This window comes from Chinchilla lanigera, unplaced genomic scaffold, assembly GCF_000276665.1.
Source record: "Chinchilla lanigera isolate Chin_1 unplaced genomic scaffold, ChiLan1.0 scaffold00032, whole genome shotgun sequence".
Lineage (NCBI taxonomy): Eukaryota > Metazoa > Chordata > Mammalia > Rodentia > Chinchillidae > Chinchilla > Chinchilla lanigera.
In genome coordinates this window covers 23251533-23261219 of record NW_004955433.1, presented here as the reverse complement: position 1 = coordinate 23261219, position 9687 = coordinate 23251533, and the positions used below count along the sequence as shown (strand labels likewise).

Below are 9687 nucleotides of genomic sequence, written 5' to 3'. Positions count from 1 at the left end.
GCTGTCTGTGACTGCTTGATGAGGCACAGATGGTATGTCCCGACTGGGGTACAGATGACACGCCAGGAGCAGTGGGGCTGAAAAAAGGAAAAAGCTAAAACTCCCACCCTGATAAACAGTGCACCATGCTGGCTTACAGTTAGCAGAGCCTCCAGTGTCTCTGGGCACTGATGTTGAGGAAATCTCAGGGACTGTAAGGAAAAAGACAGAAGTTTTTGCTGAGACAGAGGTTTGCAAGGCCACGATGGTTGGGGATGGGAATCCAGAGCAGTGGGCACTGGAGCTGTGTAGTTCTCCCCAACCCCTGGGTGGTATTTCAGACAGGAGACACCTGATCTAACAGGTGTCTCTAATCTTGGTAGGGAATTCATGTGGAGCCCTGTACTTAAAATTCCAGTTCCTTGGGAGGCTGAAGCAGGAGGATCTCAAGTTTTGAGGTCAACATAGTTAAAAAGACTGTCCCACAAAGGAAAGGGCTGGCAATGTAGCTCAGTGGTAGAGTGCTTGCCTAGCATGCACATACCCCTGGGTTTGATCCTTAGTGCTGAAAAAAATTTTGAAAGGAAATTGCTATGTGAGTAGAGTTGCACTTTTTTGCAGTAACGTTAACATTTAACTTTGCATACCATCTTGATTGTTATCACTTAATTGAAGATAAGTGGCAACAACAGTGAGATAGTTTCGTATGTGTTTTTCTGTGACATAGAACGTGTTTTTCACAGTGCTGAATTAACATTCTTAAGTGATCATCAGTCTTCTGTATCTCGCCCCCTGGCCTCCCCGCAAGCCCACTCACCCCTTCACCATCTCTAAAGAACTAAAGTTCTACTAGAAAAGGCCAACACATGTGAAGCATTTAAGTTTTTGTTTTGGGAAGAATGCAGCAGTGTAAAACTATGTTCCTTTTTAAGGCTATACTTTAAAGAGTTGGGGGATGTTGGTATATCACCAGCCTGTGTCAGTTACATCTGTCCTTGATAGAGTACTTAGCACTATTCAGCAGTGCCTCCATCTCTGACCTCTTCAGACGTGTAACAGATGCTAGCCTGGAATTAATCGTGGATGTATATAGGAAACTAAACACTGTAATTGTTTCAGAGGTTCCACTTAATGGCAAGTAGTTTTGTACCCTGAGGGATGCATGGTCTCCAGCAGGTCTAGAGAGGCTAACAAACCACAAGGTCTGTTTGCGATTGTTGTGTTGCAGACCCTGCCCCTAATGGGCTGCCTTGTTCTTAAAAGTCTTTGGCCCGTTTCTAAAAGCCTAAGTCTAGGTGTCCCAAAGTGTGTTCTGGAAGATACTGTCTAGTAGGTGATGAAGCAGGTTTAGAAGACTTAGAAGACTCAGGTTTAGAAGACTCCATAACATTAAAAAGGTTTTTGTTTTGATTTGCCAGCTTTGTGGACATCCTCCAGGTCCCACAAAATGCCTTTGACAATGTTCATGTGCAGGGTGCTGAGCCTCCGTTAAGGTGTGTGTTTCTATGAACCTTGGAATTTGGACTTTGGTGATAGTATCTTGTGGCCTATTTCCTGTCTCCTACCCCTCATTGCTATTGCCTTAAAGAAGACACCCATCTGTAAAGTGGCGAGTTTGCTGTTCGTTGTAACTAGGACACCCGTGGGCGTTTTCAGCCTCTGAGAGTAGGTTTCTCCATGATGCTGACTAGTAGCACTCTCCTAGGCACAAAGACAAGGAAACGTTTCCCTGCATTTGGTACCAGGACTGGCTTGGTTTTTTTTGTTTGTTTGGGTTAGGTTGGGTTTTTTGTGTTTTGGTTTGCTTTGTTTTGTTTTGTTTTTTGTCTTTTTGAGACAGGGTCTCACTATGCAGTTCAGGCTGGCCTTGAACTCACTTTGTAGCCCAGGCTGGTCTCGAACTCGAAAAGATCCTCCTGGCTCAGCCTCCTGAGTGCTGGAATTACAGGCATGCACCACTACTCCCAGCCCTTTGTTTTGTTTTTAAGAGTCTTGTTATATAGTTCAGACTGGCCTTGAACTCATTATGTAGCCTAGGCTGGCCTCAAACTCATAGCAATCTTGCTTCTGCCTTCCAAGTGCTAGGATTACAGGCATATGCCACCACACCTGGCAGTCCAGGTCCTCCTTGGAATCATCACTGAACACTCAGTCCTCCACTTTGTCAGATGGTTCTCCCTGCAATTAAATTTGTAAGTATTTGGCACTCAGCTACTCTGATATGACATAAAAAGAAATCTAGATCACAGCCAGGGCTGTCTCACCTAGGAACCTGGAGTCAAGTAGACTTGGGTTGTATGATGGTAGAAAAGTCCCTTAACTCCTCTGGATGTCCGTGATCTCCTCTAAAGTGGCAAGAAGACTCTCACCTACTTCCAGGGAGTCTGGGTGCCCTGGCTGAGATGACATGTAACAGATGCTAGCCAGGAATTAAACCCAGATGGGTTTAATTAGTACCGTGCTTAGCACAGTACCTCACGTGCAGACAGTGTCCAGAAACAGAACCAGCCCTGAACTAATTCTGTGATTGACAAACCTTGGGTCATGAAAGGGCCTTAGGAATCGCTGCCTTAGAGATGGGGAAGTTGGGCCATGGAGGGAACTTAATGCCAGTGTTACACAGAAAGAAGCAGAACAGGGTATTAGAATCCCTGTGTCGCTGCTGCTGCCTTCCTCTCCCAGTCTGTATACTTTTCTCCAAACCAGGCAGTGCTAAAGACCAGGTCTTAAATCTGAAGAAAAAAACTGCTAGTTTAGACTATGCAAGAAAGCTATTTTAGGGCAGACCATCTCCCAGCACACCATGAATTCCATCACCTGGGCAACTGCCTGCTTTCTTGGGCCAGGCAGTTCTCTGCCATCTGCATGTGTGGGCATCCAGCTATATGGTTGAGAAATGTGACCACCTGGGGCCTCCTCCGTGCCTCTTCTGGGAAGCAGTAGTCACTTTCCAAGGAGCTGTGGGCATAGGTTAGGGGTGCTGAAGATGCTGGGGATGGGGATGGGGAACGAGGTGGGCCTGGCCCTTCCTGTGCTGGTAGTGTGCTGGGAAAGAAAAGCAAGTCATGTGATAATCTCAATACCACACTCTGCTTCTCCCCATTTCAAGGCCAAAACTTCTGTAGGGTCACTCTTGCCCCAACAACTTGTCCCTAAAGCTTTTAGGTGGGTAAGGCATGGTAGGTGTCTGTGCCTGAGGTAGAGAGGGAAGCTGTAGAAAGCCAGAGTGGGATTTGGGACTTGAACATAGTGAAGGAAGGGGTGGAAGAATGGCCTGGCATGGAGTGTTGACCAAAGCATGGTGAAGACATCTCCTGGGCATGTGGGAGAGGTGCAGAGTGTCAGGTCTAAGTACGGGGTTGGCCCGACTCCCGATCAGCCCAGATGGGAGTGAGAAAGGTATCCAAGTGGAGGAGAGCAGCCTGGTCTGGGTATAAGAACCTAACCGGGTGGCTCAGGCATGTGGGGAGAGCAGCTGTGCAGAGATAGGGTGACAGTGTGGATGGGAGAGGGGTTACATACAGGGCATTGGTCCAGTAAGTTAAAGTAGTATAATAGGTTTCTCACTGCAAAGAGGGGAAACTAGGATGAACTTTGGTGTTGGACTGGAATCAGAGTTGTCTGTGAACTCATGGCTTCTCGTACATACACACAGATGTAAAAACAATTAGATATATATGTATGCATGTATATGATTGTGTTTATGTACATACACCTTTGCTCTTTACATTGAGCAGGCCTAGGAGCAGCTTGGATCCAATAGCAGTGAGCACATGTTGTGCCGAGATCTTGGCTTCTACATACCATTCTCCAATAAACTAAGTTGGGGGCTGGGGGGTGTCACTCAGTGATCTAATGTCACTTAGCATGTATGAGGCAGTGGGCTCCATATCCAGCACCTCAAAACATAATAAAATAAATTGGGGCTCTTTGAGAAATGGCAAATACCAGGACTGGGAAAGGACAAGTTTATGATGAGTCTGGAACATCAGTGTCAGAAAATAAGAAAGGGCTCAGAGAGTCATAGAAACATCAGAAAGTCAAAAGCCCATTGACCAAATCAGGGACAATTTGAGCATTTAAAAAAAATAAGTTTATAAAGTAATGGAATCAGTGAATAAAAAGGGAGTCTATACTGCATTTATTTTCATGTTTACATTATCCCAGGATTATTCTTTACAAGGGGAGAAGCCTTACAGCCATTCAACTGCAAAGTGAATGTGACATGAGACAGGTGTGCCTCCTGGTAGGACGCACTGAAGACATTATCTGCCAAAAATGTATAACCAAAATCTAATCTTGAAGAGACATCAGACAAACCCAAATTGAGGGAAATCCTACAAAATAACTGGCTCTTTTCAATAGAAGTCTTTTATTGCATCGTTAAAATATCACAGATTGGTCTTACCATCTGGAAGCTTGTGTCTTTAGTCGGATAATTCTTGTACCTTATTTATCAGGCTGCTGAACTGTTCCCTTTTAAGAAACAAAGATACCATCCAAAAGTTTTCTGATATCCTTGTTTTTAACTGGTGTGGCTTGCTGAATTAAAGCAACTGAATTTGAAACAAGTTCAACATCACTTCCTTCAAGGATTATTTCATCTTTCTGGGCTTGAGATATTGAACAAGCAATACCTGCCCTCATCTGAACTCAGTGGATATATTTTTTAGCCAAGAAATTTCAGATTTCGACAAGAGAAATATTCTTCTGAATAATCACTGCTGGGGAGGTGTGTGTACACAGACCTCATCTTACAATGAAAGCCCCTTGATCATGTTCTGTGCGTGATTACAGATCAAGTGAAGAACAGGCAGTTCCTATTTCCCCACCCTTTGTCAACCTAGAGTCACTTACTTCTTTCCAAAGATACTGAGTTCTACCTTGATGTGGTTGAAGACTGCAGGGTTCCTGTGGGGCCCTTAACAGTAACTGTCCATCCCTTCAGGGGGATGTCACCATTTTCTGGGTGGTCGACAGTCTCATCACTGAAAATGGTCTTCATTCTTGCAGATGTGTTTCTGGTTCTGTACTTTTTTGTAACTTTGAGACTGTTTTGAAATAAGTACAGTTAATTAAAACAACCATCATTCACGTCTTCCATATATGTGATGTGACAGTCCAGCCTTTTACAGTGGCCCATAAAGTCTCTCCAGCCTCACTACTTTAATGTGTTCCTGGATCACTTTCACTCCTCCTCGAGTCTTGTCCTCCCAGATCCGTCTTTGCTATATCGCACCACCCTGTGTTCCCGTTTGCTCTGACCACATGCCTAAGGCCTGTCCTTCCTTCAAGGTTTAGCCCAAGTGCTCCTGGATCTGGCTCCCTGAACCCTTGGGCATTTTTGGCTGCTCCACTGTTTCCCCAATGGGTTTGAGACCCCTAGACATCCATCTGAGGGTCTCTGAGACCATTTTCCTTTCAAAAGGCCTCTATACATTATTCAAAGTAGCAGTCTTTACTACCTATTTGACATGGAAGAGATAAGACTGAATAATTCATCTGTACTTTCTATTTTTGCCCAGATCTGATCATGTCAGTCTCCTGTGTAGCAGTGATGGTGAATCTGTGGCATGCGTGCCATAGCAGGCACACAGAGCCCTCTGTGAACACGCAAGCCAAGTCACCCCAGCCGCGGAGCACTGGATAACAGTTGGTTTTTTTATCTAAAACCTCCGTAATTTAGGTTTAATTGTAGTGTTGACACTTTGCGATAAGTGGGTTTTGAGCTGCAGGTTTAACTGTAGTGTGGACACTTTGCAATAAATGGGTTTTGAGCTGCAGCTTGGGCACTCAGTTTCTAAAAGGTTTGTCATCACTGTTATAGAGCAAAGTGCAGTTCTGATGACTCCCCTGACCAAAGGGCTTCGTTAGCTGTCACTATAATAAAATACCTGAGGTAATTAACTTACAAGAGAAAACCTTTATTTAGCTCATAGTTTTGGAGGCTCCAGTCCAAGATTGAGTGGACCCATTCACTGCTTTGGGCCTCTGTTAGATATGGGGGAGGGCAATGGCTGGGAGCTTATGGGGGAGCAAACTGCTCCCTTCATGTCTGGGAAGCAAAAGAGGAAGATGGATGGGTTAGGGACCCAAAATCCTCCTTTGGGGACAGTGACCTAAGACCTCCTGTGAGTTCTACCTCAGAGGTTCCAGCACCTCCCAAGAGCAGTCTGGGGACCAAGTTTTTAACACATGGAGGATTGTGGTTGTCTCTGAGAGTTTGTTCTAACTTGCTGTTCCTGCCCATCTTTCCCTGCCCTTCACATACCGTCTAGCCCCTCCCCACATCTAACCAAGAACTCAAACTCCTCCTTTCTGAACCCCTCAGTCCTTGCCATTAAGGCCTACGCTGAAGCACTCTCCTCTTCCTAGAATGCCTTGCCCTGCCTAGCGTGTTCAGAACCATAATACCAATAAGTGAGCCAGCTGATTGCTGGCTTTGTCTCAGACACAGTGCTAAACCATTTACAATTTGCAGATGAGAGAACTGAGATCCATGGAGGTTAATGTGTTAAGGTTACACAGCCATTGAGTATGGTCCTGCTCCACAGATGGTTCCTATCACATATCCGGCCCAGAGATAAATGAGGTTCTGCATCCAGCCTAGTGTGTAGCACATGGAGCAGGGCATCAGCAGATGCTTGGTTGTGCACATTGCCCCCTGTGGACTCCAGTCCTGGAAGTAAGTGAAGGCACTTCCCACATTTCCCTGTGGCTACATTTCCATGTTCTTCCCCAGAAAACCCCTCCCCCCCTCCCTCTGCTGTGGAAGAGGAGCAGGAGGAGGGCAGGCAGGGTGGGGCTCAGCAGCTCCTGAGCAGGGTTGGTAGGTGCCAGGAACCATGAACTAGGGGCTCGCTCAAAGTGGGGGCTACAGTAAGGGGCACAGAACAGATCGGTTTACATTGTCCTTGGTCATAGGAGCTGAAGGAATGTCAAACTGGAAAATCCCAGTGAGCACTATTTTTAGAGACGACTTGGAAAGCATTTTTCCGGCTGAAGGGACAAGTTTTTGCAGAAGCAGCAGTTACCGCTAACCCCTCAACCACTCCTGCCTGGAATTGGCCCAGTCCCAGGCCCTTCCCCCCAGGGCATGTGGGAAGAGTCTGGCACTGCCACAGAGGAGAGGGGCAGGAACATGGGCTCCTTCAAACACAAAAGTGGGGGTTTTGTTTATTTTTATGTCTTTGAATGTAGTCCTTCAATCATGGCAGCTCATATATGAGTATTCTTTCTTTAAAAGGCTTTTTGGAAGTGGAATCATTTTAAGCCAAGTTGGTAGTCCTGTAACATTAAATATAAAAATTCCTTTTGTATTTGGCTCAGACTTAATATTGAAAACTGTTATTTATAAACTTAGCATTCCCGTTTCGTTTTTTTTTTTTTTTATTTGAAATCTACGTACCCTCATTGTCCATATTTTTGTTGTTTATTTCTTCAGTACTGGGGACTGAATGTAGGGCCTTCATAATGAGCTAAGCCCTAGTCCTTTTTTTGTTTATTTTGAGACAGGATCTCACTAGGTTGCCCCAGCTAAGCTTGAACCTGTGATCCTCCTGCCTTAGCTTCCCAGAGTGCTGGAATTACAGGCCAATACCACCATGGCTGGCTGCTATTTTTCTGTTTGAGATAGAAATCTCTCAGAGCTCTTACTAATTACTGAGTTTATTATAAGTAGTAGATTAGACCAACTGCTTAGTTAAACTTACAGGAAAACATTCCCAACACTTGCATGGATGCAGAAGGGAGAGACCTGGATAAGAAATGAACTGGGAACCCCTCTCTCCTCACCACAATGAGGGGACTGCTCCAGGGAAAGAACACACAGGGTCCAGAATCTAAGAAGGCATTTGCTCCCAGCCCTCCATGGAAGTTAGAATCTAAAGTTATAGGCTTAGGATTAGGGCTTTCCATGTGTCCTGATAATCAAGGGAACCTGTGTACATGGAGATGGACTAAGGTGAAAGATCCCTAGGTTTGGAAGTGGTACCCTTGGAGGAAACCAAGCCCAGGGCTAAGAGAGGACAAGGGCCTTGGGAAGAGACCAAACCTGATCCAGGTGAAGGGAAGCATCTGTACGTAAGACTGCCACAAGTGAGCTTGGCCTGGAGAGCAGACAAGGCACTGAGCAGCTGTGAGTATAGAGAAAAGGGTCAATAATGAACCTGTCAGTGCGCAAGCACTTCTGGGACTGAGAAAGACCCTGTCATAAGCACCTCCTGAGGCCCAAGCATGTCTTCTCAACACATCATCTGGCTGCTCTGAGCAGCTCTTCCAGGACACATCCAGGGGCTGAGATAGGAGCCTGCATTCTGGCAGTTTTCCTCTGGCAGCGATGTATAAAGTAGCATCTGGCTTCTTCATCAGTCTCTTCTGAGTCTGGTTGCCCTGAGTCAACCCTGAACATGTGGACCAGACCCTGGAATGGGGACCTGTCCAAGGCCCTCCCTGCTCTTCTATCAGTTCCTGTCTTTATTCTGTCTTTAGCGCTTGCAGAAACCCAGAAGCACAGCTATTTCCAGGGACTCATGATGTATCACAATTTATCACAGAGGAAGGGACCATAATGCCAAGTTTTGTCCACTATTTAAGGATCCATGTGGGATTCCCAGCAACACCCTTTGGAAGTCTGTGAACTTCTGTTAAAAACCAGAAGAGAAAATTTTGAGTCTGTCTCTGGAACTAAAAATAAGTCTAGGCAAGTGTCCAAGAACAAAGAACAGTTAGTAAGTACTGGAGGGGGCCTCCACTCTGGCTTCTGCTCCTTCCAGCCTCTGCGCTGATGCCAGAGAGAGCATCCTACAAGGTGACTTGACTTCCTGCAGCCATGCTCAAGCTGAACACTCTGCTGTTGGGAGCCCACTTTGTAACACAGTCTACGAGGCCCTGCAGCGGTGGTCCCAGGCTCCCTTTCAGCTTCAGATCTCACCATCGGTCCTCCTTTCCTTCACTTCTGTACCTGAGGGCTGGCTTCGTTACTCTTCTCATTGCTGAGATAAAATACCAGACACTCTAAGTTAAAGAAAGAAAGGTTTATTTAGCTCACAGTTTGTAGAGGTTTTAGTCCATAATCGGCTGGCTTCAAGGCAGGATGGAATGGCAGAGGAGAAACAATTCTTAGTGAGCAGATGGTATCAAAGCAACAAGGGATGACCACAGCTCTTTGTATCCCTTATATCTTATCTAGGCTACTCACACCCTTAACCCTAATGCCCTTGAACCACAATCCTAGTGTCACACACTAGCGTTGAACCACAATCCTAGTGTCACACACTATGATGATCACATTCATCATAGAGAATCTGTACTTGTACATAATATAACTTGGTTCTTTTTTAGAACCTTAGGTCCAGCCACTTCTGAAAAGTCCCACCTATGACTGCATGAGGCTTTGGAGGGACATTTAGACACTAGCCATAACAAGGCCCTTTGACGTGCTTTACTTTTGTTTCTGGGCCTTTGCATGTGTTCCTGCTGCCCAGAATGATCTTCCATTAACCCTCACCTTCCTTTGCCTGACTAATGTGTTCATATTTCAGAACTCAGCTGAATTCTGACCCACAGATGTAATGAAATCCTTTTGCTGGAAATTTACATGAGCATCCTTCTTTCTTCAATAACATTCAGACCATGAGGTTCCATAGAGCATACTCTGCTCTTTTTACTGGTTTTGATACTTGCTGTCCACATCCTTTTTGGCAGAGA

General features: G+C 45.5%; 1 pseudogene; it reads right to left on the bottom strand.

Annotated features, from left to right (window-relative positions):
* Positions 1-2028: 2028 nt before the first annotated feature.
* LOC102022846 lies at positions 2029-7541 on the bottom strand (annotated as a pseudogene).
* Between the last annotated feature and the right edge of the window lie 2146 nt (positions 7542-9687).